The sequence below is a fragment of the Vidua chalybeata genome, chromosome 10 (assembly GCF_026979565.1).
Source record: "Vidua chalybeata isolate OUT-0048 chromosome 10, bVidCha1 merged haplotype, whole genome shotgun sequence".
NCBI lineage: Eukaryota > Metazoa > Chordata > Aves > Passeriformes > Viduidae > Vidua > Vidua chalybeata.
Window position 1 is genome coordinate 1,388,488 of NC_071539.1, and position 6,767 is coordinate 1,395,254.

At 47.2% G+C, this 6,767-nt stretch overlaps 1 long non-coding RNA gene across 2 annotated transcripts; it reads left to right on the plus strand.

Annotated features, from left to right (window-relative positions):
* Positions 1–1,046, plus strand: LOC128793023 (uncharacterized). Of its 2 annotated transcripts, none has more exons than XR_008432636.1 (2): positions 1–602; positions 677–1,046. It is a non-coding gene; the product is annotated as an uncharacterized LOC128793023 (long non-coding RNA). The 2 variants fall into 2 exon arrangements; XR_008432635.1 differs by having other exon boundaries at positions 807–1,046.
* Positions 1,047–6,767: the final 5,721 nt, after the last annotated feature.

Below are 6,767 nucleotides of genomic sequence, written 5' to 3' on the forward strand. Positions count from 1 at the left end.
CCCATGTGTCGCTGAGAGCAGCACGAGGACCCCGCTCAGGGACGACTCAGTGTGGTTGGACCTCTGACCAGGCAGGGCTGGATGTCACAGCCCTAAACTGTCCCAGGCACCAGGGCACCTCACCATCCCCAAGAGCAGTCGAGGTTGGAAAAGCCCTCCCAGACCATCGAGTCCAACCATCCCCAGCACTGACCCACGTCCCCAAGTGCCACATCCCCAGGGCCATTAAACCCCTCCAGGGATGGGGCTCCACCACTGCCCTGGCACAGGACAACCCCTTTGGTGAAGAAATGTCCCAGATTTCCCAACCTGAACCTCCCCTGGCACAACTTGAGGCCGGTTCCTTTGTCCTGAGCACAGCAAGCGTGTCCCATGCCACTGGGGAGGTGCCTGTGGAGAGGAGGAACAACAAATGTGCACAGTGCAAATGCATCCAGCAGATCCCTGCCGGGGAATAAGATACTTCCTCATGTTAAAGTTTCAGAGCTGGATTATTTCACATTCCAACAATGCTGTGTTGTCAGCTCTGGAACTCCCCTGTCAGCAGCAGAAGAGGCACCACCTTCCACGGGCTGGATGAGTGAAAACTGGGGAAGCAGCAGGTGGGTACCAAACCCCATTTCCTCCCATCAAACACGAGGTGCTCCATCAAGCACGAGGTGCTCCATCCTGGCAGCGTTGCAGCCTCTCCACGCGGCAAATCCCAACCCGTGCTCCAAGGAATTCCATTTGTGACCCCTCCCAAGGAGCCAGAATTCACCCCCCTGAGCCCGCCTCGGCCACAGCCCCCGATTTTCCCCACGCAGGACCGGTGCAGGGAGCTCACCCCGGGATTGTGGGGAAGGGTGAGGGGCTCCAGGACATCCATCCCCGTCCCCAGCCCATCCCAGCCGGGATCAATGCGGGATCGTTAGGGAGGAGGGACAGGCTGGAGGTGACCAGGGACACAGGCAAGGATAACAAACCCCGGGCTGGCGTGGGTGTGATGGAGCAGGGAATTTAAGGAGAGCTTAAAAAAAAATAAAAATAAAGCCACCTCTGCAGCACTTCCGCGCCCTTCCTTTCTTTTCCATGCTGCAATCCCACTTTGGAAACTCTTATTATTATTGAAATGCACTTAATTGAGACACGTTTAACTGAGATTAATTGAAATTCCACTGCCACAGCAGTAAATCAAAAAAGAGAGAGAAAGATCAGAAAGGATCTTTTCTTGACATTGCTAAACTCCAGCTTCTTTTGCTGTTCCGAACTGGAGCGCTGCTAATAAAAAGCCTTGTTCTTTTGCAATAATTGTGCATTTTCAAATATTGTTTCTAAGAAAAAGAATCTATTAAAACCAGAGAAACAATCCCAAAGAAATGCCAGTCAAAGCCATTAAGATGTTTTCACTGATGCACTGCATGTAAATCTGATTTATGTTGGTTTAAACAGTTAAGAAATCCCCGAAATAACTTCATTTATTATTTTATTGCCTGATTAATGGTTCAGAGGAACTGATTTGTAGCTGAAGTTTTACAGAACGCAAAATTAAAATAAGAGCCTTTTGTAGAAACGTCCCGTATTTGTTCAATTATGCGTTCAAAACTGAAACAAATATAAAAACTTCAATAAATATATTTTCTTCCAAGGAATGACATGCTGTGGGTTTGCTGTTATTGTTGGGTTTGATGTTTTTGCCTCTAAGGAGGTCAGCAATATGGAAACATAAAGGCCAATTTAATTTGTGCATCTGTGGCTGCCAAGTATTTTAATTCCGACAGCTGTGACTGAAGAGTTAATATTTTACTTGTCAAAATCCAAAAGGAGGCCAGTGAATCACTCTAATTCTCATTAAGAGGCTTCCCCCCAGTAGCACCCTAATTCAAAATAATGAAAGTAGAGACTGAGTGCGATTCTAATGCCAGTTGAGACCTATCTTTTAATATTTCTCTGGTGATGGATTAGGGATCGGGGAAATTCATCTCAGATCATAGAGCCTAATTTAATAAGGGATCATTCCAAGAGTATTGCATTTTATAATAATGTCATTTAATGTGTCGTCTTCCATTTTTACTGTCCCATATGGATGCTTACACGATGGTGCCACAGGGATAAACTTTTAAAGAACCAGGCTCGTTTTTTGGCCCACGCTCCCCTTAACGAGGAAGTTTATCAAGGAGATGGTTTATTAGCCAGCTCTGGTAATTGTGGCGTGGTTAAAAGAACCTTTGGAAGCCACGGGAATGGTGACAAAAGCCACACTTCCAAGCCCTGGAGTGGAGGGGAAGGGAGAACATTTAAAAGTATGTTAAAATCTGATTTTAGTGCCTAACGCAATTGTGCCGTCGCATGAAAAATGTGGGCGCCTGCTTGTTTAAAACACATGATAATAAAATCATTTTCCCTCGATAAGCACATCTCCATACAACGTTTCCCACTTGCTTCCTCAGTGTGTCCCTGGGATTATTTAGCTAATTGCTTCTTTGGGGGGTTTCAGGCCTATTTTCCAACGTCCTTTCCCCCAAAACCACAAAGATTTGCCAGGCTGCGAGGGCGGCAATCTTCAACAACCATTAAGGGATTAGACATAATTATTCTGTCTAAATATTTGGGCTCTAACATTTAATTGAATTTGTGTTTCTTGGCATTGCACTGAAGGAAGGGGAGATCCTGGGTGATTGCCACCCCAAACCTGAGCTGCTCAAGGTCAAGGAACAAGCCAAGCCCCCAAACATCAATAGCTGGGGATTGCCAGGAGCTGTAAAAGCTGCAGCCTGAGCTTTGGGGAATCACACAAAGCCTTTAGGAAAAGTGGGCCCATAATGAGGGTTTTTGTTCCAAATCCATTGGCGTGATTAAGTCTTTATTTTCAGGTAGCAACTCAAGGGCTGCTCTGCAAGGTTTGACAGAATGAGATCAAACACAGCCAGGCTGAACAGGAAGCAGCTGAGGAATAAACAACCTGCTGTAAACAATAATCTCATTACAGCAGGTTTTTTCCAGCGTTGGAATGTGGTGTCTGAAAGGGAACACAATTAATACAAAATGAGGGTTTTTCATATTTTCTCTTTCCTCCTGAGTGTTTTCACAGTTTTGTTGTCTTTAGAACACTGTAACTCCTGGTATTTCTTGCACTTTTCCTCAATTTTTTTATCCCTGCCTCGTTGAAATTATTCTTCCTTGGCATTTCTTTTGATTTTCTGCTTTTCTCCTCTGACATTTTGCATTTCTTTCTTAAGCCCCCATTTGTTTACTGACTCTTTTCATTCTCTTCCTTTGCCTCTTCCTTCCATTTTATTCCACTTCTCCCCAGTCCAGTTCTTTCACTCTTTGTCAGGTTTCATTTTTGAGCCGTACCTTTGCTTAAATCAACACTTGTAAAACTTTTTGTACAAATTGGAGAAGTTTCATGGAAATTTTACAGACTGAACTTTTTTCTTCTCAACGTGTTATCTCTTCACGTGTCAGTGTCTTGTTTGTCAAACTTGTTGCTTTGGATTCAATATCCAAAGTTATCCCCCCAGTAGGAATGTTACAAATGTCCATGTCTGGCATCTGGAACTGCTTTAGGGACTCCTTGGGTTTGCAATGAGAAAATTGCATTTATAACTGGTTTAAATCAGAAAAAAAAAAAAGGGGCTCTGATTGCATCTAAAATAATTAAAACTGACTAGTTTATATTAAAGAATTAAAAACAAGCAAACAAAAAGTTAAATAAACAGGGGCTGAGGACTGTTTTTTTAATGAACTCTGCCTGGGTGAGTGACCATTTTCCATTTCCACTCCTTGTTTTTCCCGTGTCACCTGCATTCCCATGCTGGCAGTGCTCCAGGCCAGGCTGGACAGGGCAGGGATGGTGGAAGGAGCCCATGGAAATCAGGGTGAGGGGAGGAGGGGGACACCACAATCACTCCTGGGCATTTCTCAGAGCTCCCCTCTGGAAAGGAGATTCCCAGAGGAGGAGGCCCCTCCTCGGGCTGCTGGTTTCAGGGGAGTTAAGCTTGTCCCAGCTGAGCTGTGTCTCGGGTTAAGCTGGCCCAGCCCAGGCTGCTGAGCTGTCCCTGCACAGCCATCCCAAATTCCTATAAATAGGAACATCCCAGTGGGACAAACGGGACCAGCCAGGAACGGGGTCCTGGTGAGGAGAGAGGAGAGAGCAGCAGAAAGTCACCCCCTGCCAAAGATCATGAACACAGAATGTTTCCAAACGGAGTCATTCCTGCCCTTTCACCCTCCCCTTCTGCTCCCTCTCCCCTCTCCCAGCCCTGAGCCCATCCATCCCTCCCTCCACCTCCTCCTGGTGATGTTAAATTTGGCATTTCTGCCTCCCATCACCGAGCTGAACTGCTGAACCCCCAGTTCCAGGCTTGTGGAGCCCCTGGCAGCAGGAATACCTTCAGGGGGACACTCTGGGAAGGAGCTGTCCACGATGCTCTCACTGCAGGTTTCCCTTCCTGCCTCGTCAGGCCCTGCCAGGGGATCCAGCTCAGCTCCACCACGGCCCAGAGCTGCTTCCACCCCATCCCTGGAAATGTCCAAGGCCAGGCTGGAAGGGGAATGGAGCAGCCTGGGATGGTGGAAGGCATCCCATGGCAGATGAGCTTTAAGGTCCCTCCAGCCCACTCTGGGACTCCAGGATCTGTTCACTATGGTCTGTTCACTACTGCCTGATGTCAGGTAGTAGCTCGTGGCTTTCCTTTTGTTTCTTTCTGATCCTTAAATTAATTAGAATTCATTTTTAATCAGAAATTCACAGTCAGTTCTCTACAGGAATTTGAGAGTCGATACTTAGGATAATAGAATTGTGCAGTTAAGTCTTAAGGCATTTTTCTTTAGCTGTCTGGGCAGGTATAAATCAGTCTCCAGAAAAAAACCCCAGGCTGCCACAGCAAATATTCTTTATTACAATACAAAACTGATTTTCAACAAATAAAATATGCTGCTGTGGTCAGGACTGCCCCAGATCTCTGCCTGCTAAAGGATTTGCAGACAGCAGGCACAGGGAAAGACAAACACCCCGTGAATTGATGCTTTAAAGATCAACCCCCTCGCACACAGCAACTGCCAATAGCTTCACTGAGCAGAAACCAACATCAGCTAAAATCCACCACGTCCTTGAGAAGGTTGGGCTCTTCCTGGAGCCCAAGTGGTATTTTTTTTTTCTTTGTTGTATCCAAATAATCAAGCCTGAAATGTTGATAAAGGGATGGTAGAAATGGAACCAGACTGGCCATGGAAATGCAGCCAGAGCGCTCATCCTGTTCTCTCTGGTATGGAACTGGTGTTTTCCCCTTTGCAGATACTTTATTAAACACCATTAACTCTACATCTGCCACTCCAAGTATCTGCCCAGTGGGGAGTGCCTGAACACGAGGTAACTCTGATTCTGTTCAGAGGCTCTTGCAGTCCTTGATCCCCTGAATCCCAGCACTGCCAGGCTTGAGATGCACAACCATCATTAACTTTTACTTCCCCGTGGATCTCACGGCTGGTTCCCGAGGGATGGGCTGGGAAAAACGCTGTGGAAGATCCCTTTGGCCAGCTGGAGCTCTGCTCCCCTCCAGCAGAAGAAGGGCAAGATGCTGGGATTCATCTCCAGCAGCAAGGAGCTGCTCCAGCATGAGGCTTAAGATCCCAACACGTCCTCGCAGCTGGAAACCTTTTCACATCACTTTGGCAGAGCTGTTTGCTGCCCTGCGCTTTGAGTGGGAAATAAAGACGCCGGGAAATGACTGATCCGGGGATGTTTTCCCCTCTGAAATCCCAAACGGAGCCTACAAAGGGCTCCTGGGTGCCCCCGGAGCCCAGGGTTCTGTGTGATTTTTTGTGTTTAAACACACACTGCTCAAACACCCGGGGAGGGTTTCCACAGCTCTGCCACGGCCACAGCTTCATCTGTAAACTGGAAACCCACTTTGATCTCTGCAGACAAATGTGTGTGGGTTTGTACACAAACAAATGCTAAACCAACAGTTTATTTTGGGGACCCGATGGCTCTGCTGAGAGCTGGAACATAAGTTGTTACTTAGGCTTGAATTTCCTTTAAAATGGATGTCAAAAATAAAAATCACCCTTTGTGAAGTCCCACTTACACAGACAGAGCTCAGTGAGTGCTGCTCACGAGACTTTCCATGGAGTCCCACCCCACTGGAATATTATCCACGTGCTGCAAATGAGGGAACACAGCTGGAATTAAATGCAGCTTTGCATTAATTGCATTTAAATGCTCGCAGTTTGCTGGTAGCCAGGGTGAGGTTGGCAGCTCCTGTGCCTCTCTGTACCAATCCTGGTGGAGGGAAAAAGTATTCTTTACAGCTTGAAATCTTCTGTCTTCCTTCCCATCACTGCCCATCCCCTTTCCAACAAGGTTTCCATCATCCTCACTCATGGAATTGCCTTGCTGGCGGCAGGTGCAAGGCCAGGAGGACATTTGATGAGGAGGAGGACGATCTCCATGGCCTTCATCCAGCTGTGATGCCTTCAGGAACCCCCCAATCCCCCGAAGGAGTTTTGTTTTCCCTGTCCCTGGGAATGATGGAGACAGTGGCCATTCATGGATGATGGATTAAAGGGTAGCAGAAAAATTGAATTTCCTGGTTGCACTCCATGATTCTGGTCCTTCTGTGGGACACAAATGTGCACGAGGTGATGACATTCCGAGGGCCAAACTGGGGATATCCCTTCCCACCTTTACCTGCTGAATTTCCAAGCTCTGGGAGGGCCAGCACTGCCAGCCTGTGTGGCACAGACTGCCCAGGCTCCCTTGGGTTGTTTCACCCAGGAGAAAA